At 34.2% G+C, this 10402-nt stretch overlaps 1 pseudogene; it reads right to left on the reverse strand.

The window, feature by feature from the left end:
- Window positions 1–4814: 4814 nt before the first annotated feature.
- Window positions 4815–10157, reverse strand: LOC143389665 (leucine-rich repeat-containing G-protein coupled receptor 4-like; annotated as a pseudogene).
- Between the last annotated feature and the right edge of the window lie 245 nt (window positions 10158–10402).

Here is a 10402-nt window from a genome sequence, read left to right on the forward strand (position 1 = left end):
CTTCCTCTCTGTCTGCCCTTCTTCCTGTGTCTGGAAGGTGCCTGTTGCTTATGAACTTATTCAATTCTGCTCTCTTCCAGCAGACACCTTCGGGAGGGCCTGGGCTTTTTTTGAGGTGTTGTTGCAGACCATTTGGTATTTGAAATAACGTTATTACTGAATAAAGCAACTCCTCTTAAAGGGAAAGAGGCAGAATTAAGGACTAACATCCACCCCTCGACCCCACCCCCCACCCCAACACACATATAAAATCAGGATTATATGCACCAGTCTTAATTTCCTTGAACAGTTCATGCTTTTTTGAGGGTGAGGTAATTTAACTTTACAAGTGTATCCAAGAAAGCAGGTTTAGGTGGCCTGGGGATGTAGCTCAGTGGTAAAGTGCTTGCCTAGCATGCATGGGGCCCTGGGTTCCATCCCTGCTACCAAAAAATAATGCAGGTTTAGGACAATCTTTTAGTGTTTTGTTACATCTTGTTTGCCTGGCGTCTTAAGGCAACTAGTCTGTCTACACCTGCGAATTGTTTTTACTTTTTTAAGCCTCTATTATGTGCTAAGCCTCTAACCTTTGCTAAGCACTGAGGTAAAAGCTGCTGTTACTCTAAATTCCTTATCTTTTGGTGGCGACAAACGTAATTAAAATATGCTGTGATGTGTATTTTATGAGGAAAGCATATTTTGTGGGAACTCAGGAATTGGAGATGGGGATAAAGAAAGATGACAGACATTATAAAGCTGCATGCTTTATTTATACAGTTGTAAATTTAGCTCTGTCTAGTTCATAATTTGAATAACTGGTAGAAGTATAATGTGAAAACGGACAGTGGCTAAAAATAGCACATAAAGTTGATACTGATCAAAGAGTAATACACCATCCTTGATGAAGTTTAGATCTACAAAATTTGACACAGGACAATGAAATATGATAAAAATATTAACAATCAAAGACAATTCTGGAAGCAGAAGCTATAATAAAATATGATATGCCAGCTAGAGGCATAGAGCATGGGAGACCCTGAGTTTGATTCCCCTACCACAAAAAAAAATAAATATGCATGCTTAAAACTTCTTAAATGGAATATTTTTAAATTTTAGTAACAACAGTGAAATGAAGAAAATCAGAGCAAACCAAATGAGTAATAAATTGATCAAAGAACAAAACTTATTTAGTAGAGTTTTTTCATTCTCTACCCTAATAATTCAATATTGGCATGTCTGGCTAAAACCTTTCATTAGAATATTTTGAGAATCAGTAATATCAAAAGACCCTAAACTGTTTTAGAACTTCACAAGGAAGAAAGCTTTAGGAGAAATTTCCCAACAAACATAACCTAATGCAAGCATAGTGGAAAACTCACAGGTTTTATCTATGAAAGAAAAAGAATTTTAATCAATGGTTTTTCTCTTAATAAATTTCCATAAATCAGCTGTTGAACTTTCTGATCCTAATTTACTTCTCTATAATATTAAGGAAATAATCTACATCACAGTCATATTATCTAATTAATCCTCAAAATTTTTAGTTCAGGATCTGACAGATTTAAGAGTAAATTGTATCACTTGAATGCCAAAGCTTTTGCACTATAACTTTTCGGTATGGGAATCTAAGATGTCATATACTTCCCTTCCTCCTTTAGATGTTTTATTTTTTAAAAAAAATGCTTTATAAAAAAAAGTACTTTCCTTCATACTTCAGGGTCATCATTATGACAATTACATTATATGTTAACAATACTGGAGACCCAAAGACTAGGGGCAATTCCATGCTGTGGGTACACATACTTGAATGTAGTCAAGTCTTGTGGTCTCTTATACTGCCTTTACATTATTGGGGCCAAGAAGTCATAAAGAAGGGTATAAAAAGCATTAAAAGATTTTTCCCATAAGTTTTACTTACTAATGTCTTTTCTTACTACTCATTTATTTTCACTTTCATGATATATTTGAGATTTTGTTTTACTGGTTCTGTAACCTGTAAGTGAAGAATGACTTTTCCTTACAAATTCCTGTATGACATTGTTTCAAAAATCATGCCATTTTCAGTTAGTTTTAAAAATAATTATTCCTAGACATTTACAGATGAAACAATATGTCTTGGATTGCTTCAAATAGTCTAAGAGGCAGAAGGATTGAGGGGCTAGTGAATAAGGTGAAGATGAAACAGGGTTTATTGTGTGTTGTGGTTTTGGTGGTGGGTATGGTAAGGGGAGAGGGAGAGGGGTACCTAAACCATTCCTTTTATTGTGAAAATTTCAAACACATATGAATTTTAAAACAGGAAGAGGCATACACATTTACTGACACCTAGAAAATGTGTCCAAAATTAAGAGGAACTAAGTTTTGATTGGGATCTAATTTGCTGTGGTTCAGGGATTCACCTAAATTTCATTAAACCCTTTGTTTTCTCATTTGTCCAAAGAGAGCTTGGAGATTGTAATACTACATTTCTAGGCAACTGACTACAATTAATATCATGTAGATATTTTTAATCATTTGCTTTTAAATAAAGATTAAATTGGTGGTATTCACTTATATTTCAAAATATGTTTTCCACAATACAGTTCAGACTTAAGACAGGATAAAAGTTTTAAGTTTAAGTGTTCTTAAATATTGACAGATAACTATCAAACAATATTTTCTAATGTTTATTTCCAACATTTTTTCTAATACTGTCTTTTCTATTTAAAACTTTTTAAATTTGTCTCTATAATAGTTAGTAAATGCATTAGCATACTTAGTTACAAATTAAGGCAAAATATATTGCTTTCTAGAAACTTTAATAATTCAAAACATAGAGTACAGTATTATATTTCATACAATATATAGCACAGTTTACCACAGATTTTATATATTTGCTTTCTATTTTTTAAATGAAAGAAAAGTTTTCAATAACTTGAATTTTGAGAAAACAAGTTTAATTAAGATTACTACCAAGTTATGATTTAATATTTATCAGATGTTTAAATATATAAACCGTGATAGCAAATTTTAAAACTTGTAAATAGGTGGCCTTACAAAATTACAACACTCTGTAAATAAATCCCTTCCACATTTTATACAAACTACATGATTTTGATATACAAAGATTCTGTTTTTACACTGACAATGTACAACCAAGATTATTCACAATGAAAAAAAGTATATAAACCACAATTTAACATTCTGCTACTGGCAGCCACTATAGGAGGTAGCTTTAATTAAATGAACTGAACAGAAGCCATGTTTCCCAACTTGTGTTGTAAAAATAATTTACATAAGATAAAAATTCTTTATATGCACAGTATGCACAGTTTAATTATTAAACTGTAATCTAGCTTAATTTTTTAGTATATCCAGGAAAATAATATGGTAGTAGGTTTGCTATTTAGTACATTGTTCAAAAAACATATTGAGCAAATATAACTTTAAGACTCCAAAAAAAAAAAAAAAAAAAACATGGCAGAAGACCCTAGATGAGAATCAGGTAAAATTTTTAATTTTCAAAACATAGGACTAAACCTTATCCTTTCTCCCCCACCTCTTAATGATATGTCTGTCTAGTCTAACAAGAACTCAGCATATAAACTATTGAATAGGTTTTTTTGTAAGTCATGGTATGGGAAAATTTTATAGAAGCTTCCAAGTAATAACATAAGTTTAGAAGAATCCAGTTCACTAAGAAATAAATTTAAGTGCTTTGTGTCATATTTATTTTCAGCTTCCTCCAATTAAAAAAATGACCCCAGTTTACTTTCTGTATAATCCATACTTTAAATAGATGACATAAGAACAAAACTGGAAAATATCAGTAGAACCGATGATATTAAGAAGCATTCATTAATGGGAACATTACATGGAGCCATCGAATCCCTTAGGTACTATTAAAATCTCATTAGTAAGTAGTGTAGCCAAAACTACTTAAACTCACACATCAATTAGCCATTTATTTTGTACTAGTAATATAATTGCAAAACACTGAAAATCATGGTGAGCATAACAAAGCAATATAAAATGAACCCAAACAAATGTACTGATTTTTTTATTCTAACAGCTGTTAATATGGTTTTTAAAACATCTTCAGGTTTATATAGACTTATAAAGCAATTGAACAAAATTTGTGATTCTCCTGTAAAAGTGGAAATAGAAAACAATGATACCTATGCGTACTCTCACAGTTCTATTTGGGAAACAATTCCTTTTTTGGCCCTGTAGTAACTTGTCCTGAGATTAATGATCACATATTAGGTAAAATTAGCAAGACTTTTCTGTCAGTTATATAAAGTCACATTTTGAACTACCTTTTTTAAAAATATTAACAGCTGTCCTTTATCTTGTGCTTAATTCAGAAATAGGTATAAATTTGCTCCTTATGGATCTGAAAAACCTACAAGTTATATTACTATACCACACCCAAAATTCTTTTCAAATTCTGTTTTAAATAGACCACCATTCGTTGGACATTGCATTTTTCACCAATTAATAATTTAGGTACCTGTTCTTTGAAAAATATCAGATTTGAGAAATAAACTGCCACCTTCTCTTCTATGTGACACCAGGCAGTGATTACAGGAGTGCTTCCCAGATGAAAGAACAGAATAGGGTTCACTCTATAAATACTGTGAATTTGGTTGATGGGAGAAACAGTTACGAACACAGTAGTTCAGTCTTTACCTCTTGGTAGATTCGTTTTTTTTTAGTTTCATTTTTTAAATTTTTTTTTTTTGCCATTTCACCAAGATTTTATTAAGTTCACTTATATAAGTTTTTTTTGATTGGTATTTTCTTTATTTTTATTTTTTATTAGTTGTTCAAAACATTACAAAGCTCTTGACATATCATATTTCATACATTAGATTCAAGTGGATTATGCCTCTTGGTAGATTGTAAGCATAGCACACCAAAGGGAATCCTCGTCTCTGATAGAAGCAGGCTTGTCCACACACCTGCACTTGGTCAGAACTGTCTGAGACAAAGGAGTCTTCTTCATCTGCATAGTCAGAGTGGGCTGACTGTGTGCCACAATCAGACCAATATCCCTCTGGTCTTTGGCAAGAAGTCACTGCCAATGCAGGACAGCTGTGTGATTTTATTAAGTGTTTGCATGATACTGGCTTTGTCAAAAGAAAAGATTCACAGCAGTCACATACAGTCAGGTTACCCTGCAAGTGTGAGTACATGCCACAGTCATAGTAGAAATCCTATTCCACACAACCACCTTGGCTACTGATGGAAACTGAAACTGATCCACTTTTCTTGGTAACGCATCACTTCAGTAACTTCCAGTCTTCTTTAAATTTTGGATTGAAGAAAACATACAGGACCAGATTTAGGCAAGCAGGCAATGGTAAAAATATCAGAGTAACAGACTTCATTATTTCAGGACTGATAGAGATTGCAGTGGTCAATGGTGCAAATGAGAAAAATGCAACAGGGCAAAAAAAGATGCAGTTGGTGAAAATTAGCCAAGCAACATGCTTAATCATGCTAGATCGTGAGTTTTCTGAGAGGTCTTCTTTTTCCAAGTTGCAGTAAAGTTTAGTGTAGATGACGGCCATTAATAAAAATGCTAGTGAGTTTAACAGCACTAAAGTCACAGTAAATCCTAATGATGGCGTCTCTCCTGTGGGAAATGGCAAGCACAAGGGTGATGCAGAATATTCCCCTCTATGGAAAAGGGGGAAACAGCCTGATACTGCAGCACCCAGAAAAGCAAAAAGGGCCACAATCGGGAACTGCTTGAGATGATTGCTTTTCCCATTTTTCATGATATTTTTTGCAGATAAGCTTCTTTTAACAGCTGCTAACATTAATAAAAATACGGCACTTTCTGAAGAAAAAACTGTAAGGAACCCAGCTGCTTTGCAGCCACTGCCAGTCTCCCACCAAATGCCAAATTCAGCAAATCTGCCCCAGGATACGGCATCAAGAAAAGTTAACATGCCAGAATAGATTCCCATGAATAAGTTAGACACAGAAATCAAGTCTATGAACAACTTGGAGGAAGGCAGTGATGTACAAGATGTGAAGGTTGTTAAAAAGACTAGCAGGTTGAAAAACAATGCAACTAAAAAAATGAACCACATGGTGGGATGTATCATCCAGCCTCCCAGTAAATATTCACAGGGCTTAAAAGCACCTAACATGAAAAAGAAACAGAAACATGAAAGACAATTTAGAAAATACCATATTTCATTTAATATTCTTGATAGAATGACTAATGATGTTTGAATCTAGAATAAATCAGCTACCTAATTGAATTGAACCAAACTGGAAAAAAAAAATATTGCTTTTAAGATATTTCAGTCACAGACTAGGCTATTTTAAAAATTAAGCAGCTTAATATCTTGGGGTAGCTGGCACACACCTATAATCCCAGGGACTGAAGAGGTTTAAGCAGTAGGGGATGGCAAGTTCAAGGCCAGCCTCATCAAATAAGCAAGATCCTGTCTCAAACTAAAAACATAAAAAGGGCTCCAGGGAGGGTACATAGTAGTAAAGCTCCCCAGGGTTCAATCACTAGTACTGAAACAAAACATAACCAGGATTAGTTTCTTTTATTATTTGGTAAGGCCATATAGAGATATTTCCAAGAAATTTTCTACTTTTTCTTTTTCTTTATTATTTTTTTAAATATTTTTTTTTAGTTGTAGATGGGCACAATATCTTTATTTTTTATGTGGTGCTGAGGATTGAACCCAGTGCCTCACACATGCCAGGCAAGCACTCCGCCACTGAGCTATAACCGCAGCCCTCTACTTTTTCTTATACTAAATATACAAAGCACAGTATCTAGCAAATAAAGGTACTTAAAATATTGAGGGTCTGGAATCAGATGGTTCATAACTTGCTGCTCTTACCTTAAAAAAGCCACTTAAGCCTAATAAGTTGCATTTTCTGATATGTGGATAATAATGCCTCTTAATACAGTTGACTGCTTAAGTAAATTTGCATACATAAATACTTAAGCAGGCTGCTGGGCACATAATAGAACTTTAGTAAATATTAGCTTTTTTTTTCCTTCCTTATCCCTATGTATTTTATTTTTTAAAAAATATTCGTATTAGTTGTTGATGAACATTTGTTTGTTTGTTTGTTTGTTTTTATGTGGTGCTGAGAATCAAACCCAGTGCCTCCAACATTTCAAAAGCTTTACCATTTACCACTGAGCCATAACCCCAGCTCTCTATATATTTTATAACTGTATGTGTAGGTATATACACAGATTTGTAACATTTTAAACCCAGTTTCTTATGGCATTTAACAGCAACCTGCTGAAGTTGGTTATGGTAGATAATCAATGTTAAATATTTATACAAAGCTTGGCACAAAACAAAACCCCTATATAATAGTAAAACATATATATATATATATATATATATATATATATATATATATATATATATATATATATATATCTCGCAAGAATGCACTTAGTAGCTGAATTGCTGGTTCTAATAACTGATTTTGACATGCTAGTAATGTCACAAATGAAAAATAATTCATTTATAATTAAGGAGTGAAAATGTTTGACTATAAAGAACAAGAAAACTATGTATTATGATTGCCTAAAAGATGTTTTAACTTTCTGAATTGTCATGAAATTTGACATATACAATAGAACTACAGTTCTGCATCATTTATCTGATTTTCAATGAACACAAAATTTTTAGTCAAATTTCTTTTCACTCTGAACCATCAGGAAGTGCTAGAATGGAAGTTCTTTCCCACATTTTATTTGTGGGGAGGGTAGTATAGGGACTCAACCCAGGGGTGTTCTACCACTAAAGTATATACCCAGCCTTTTTCACTTTTTATTTGGAGACAGGATCTCTCTAAATTGGCGAGGGTCTCATTAAGTTGTTGACACTGGCCCTGCACTTGCAGTCCTCCTGCCTCAGCCTCCAGAATGAACCCAATTATAGGTGTGTCCAGTACTACAAAGAATGCTGTTTCCTGCCAGGCGAAATGGCACACACTTATAATCCCAGAGGCTCTGGAGGCTGAGGCAGGAGGATCATGGATTTAAAGCCAGCCTCAGCAACTTAGCAAGGCCTTAAGCAACTCAGTGGGACCCTGCCTCTATAAATAATATATAAAAAAGGGCTGAGACTGTGGCTCAATGGTTAAGCACCCCTGGATTCAATCCCCAGTACCACCATCCCCTTCAAAATGTATGTTGTTTCCTTCTCACTGATCATCAGTTCTGTGTACAATCTCCAACACTTGAATCATTCATGGGCAAAAGAGTAAACTGCACTCCTAACTATCAAAAATTAATATCTGCACAATAAAATAAATTACATAAATGATTCATGCTAGTTGCACTTACTCATCTGTTAAAATTAAGTTTGTTCTCCTTCTCCACACAAGGAAATGGGTTAAATATTCAAAGCATACATACATAGACCCTTAAGAAGCTCACAATTCAGCATCAGTTATTAGTGAATTCACAGCACTGATGATTCTAAGTTATAAAATTAATGGCCAACCCAGGCATGGTGTCACACACCTGTAATCCGAGTGGCTCAGGAAGCTGACACCAGAGGATTGTGAGTTCAAAGCCAGCCTCAGCAACACTGAGTTGCTAAGCAACTCAGTGAGACCCTGTCTCTAAATAAAATATTAAATAGGGCTAGGGATGTGGCTCAGTGGCTGAGTGCCCCTGAGTTGAATCCCTGTTACCCCGTCACCCTCCCTACCCCCAAAATTAATGGCCAGTTCATCCTGTGACATCATACTAATAGGAATCTATTTGGTAGCACCTGATTTAACAAAAAATTTTTAAAACCTTGTCTTTATAGTAAAAGTATAAATCCAAGTTCTCTGGTACGCAAGGCAGAATATGACATTACAATCAAGTAAATATTGGCATCATTTAATAACTTTCCTAAAACTACAACTTCAATGAATTAAATAAAAAAGAATAGACAAGATTGCATTTTAAAAAATTATAGGTGTATGCTTATCATCCCAGTGGCACAGGATGCTAAGGCAGGAGGATCACAAGTTCAAAACTAGCTTCAGCAACTTAGTGAGCCCCAAAGCAACTTAATGAGACCCTGCCTTAAAATGAAAAAGTAAAACAGGTTGGTGATGTGGCTCAGTGGTTAAGCAACCCTGGATTCAATCAATACCCAAAAATAAAATGAAATAAAATAATAATAATAATAATAATAATAATAATAATAATAAGAAGAAGAAGAAGAAGAAGAAGAAGAAGAAGAAGACTGGGGACAAAGCTCAGTAATAAAGCACAAGCTTTGCATTTTGGAGGCCCTGGGTTCAATCCCTGGCACTACAATAAATAAAGACTAATATAAAAACAAAAAAAAATTATGGACCAGTGACTTACATCAGAACTAGTTCTAGACCTAAAGGACCATCAAGAAATTTTCTCTCCAACTTGATGTACATGACCCTCCCCTGCAAGAGCTTGTTAATATGCAGATTCTTATTCAGTGGTATGAGCCTGAGATTCTGCAAGAGATGCTGGTACACTGGCCACACTATGAATCAGAAGGCCTTACAGGATCATCTAGTCCCACCTTTATAAAATAGAAATAACATCCATCTCCAGGAAGATTAAATATATTTGCCCAATGTTTACTTAAAGTAAAATATTACAGCCAAATGGGTTGATCATTACTTGTTGGGGGTGTACAATGGATAATTATTTGACTATGCTCTTCATTTTTAGCAGTGCTGGTGACATTTGCTGCATCAGTGGTACATGAATATACAACAAAGTATGTTGAATTAAAAGTGGGCAGTTCAAAAGAACCAATGTTCCCGCAATTTTCTCTCCCCTGCATGATTTTAAAGTTCAGTGTATACAAATGTGGCTTGATAACACATTAAATATGCCAGTAACACAGGAAAGGCCATTTTTCTCACAGATTTCATATTGATCCTTCCCAAACTGATTACAACACATACATTTTGATTAATGCCTTAGGGAGTGTTCTGTTTCTAAAGGTTCTTGTACTTGCCTTTCTCCTTTGTCACACTATGGTATCTTGAAGGCTGTTATCTTCTATATTTAAATTTGCATAAGAGTCACAGCCCCAAAATGCACAGCACTGATAAGAATATGGTACTGATAAAGACCTTGGGGAAAAATTGTAAAATACACTCTGAGTAGCAAGTTCATAGACATAATTTTGTTCTGTAAAAAGCATTTTAATCTTTGAAAACCCCAACCTACTATGGGTCAGAAAAGTCTAAGTATCATATAATTTAGTCTTGACAATTTATCCTCTAGGAACCTTATCTATGTTAAACACTCTGGTAAAGCTCATAAAAAATGATCATAAAGATACACCACAAAGTTTCTCCCTTTCAATGAGGTGTCTCTTAAGAAAGGTGGATGCAGATCAAGTATATATAAAGTTTCATAATAATACTGCAATTTAAAGTACAACTG

The sequence above is a fragment of the Callospermophilus lateralis genome, unplaced genomic scaffold (assembly GCF_048772815.1).
Source record: "Callospermophilus lateralis isolate mCalLat2 unplaced genomic scaffold, mCalLat2.hap1 Scaffold_63, whole genome shotgun sequence".
Taxonomy (NCBI): domain Eukaryota; kingdom Metazoa; phylum Chordata; class Mammalia; order Rodentia; family Sciuridae; genus Callospermophilus; species Callospermophilus lateralis.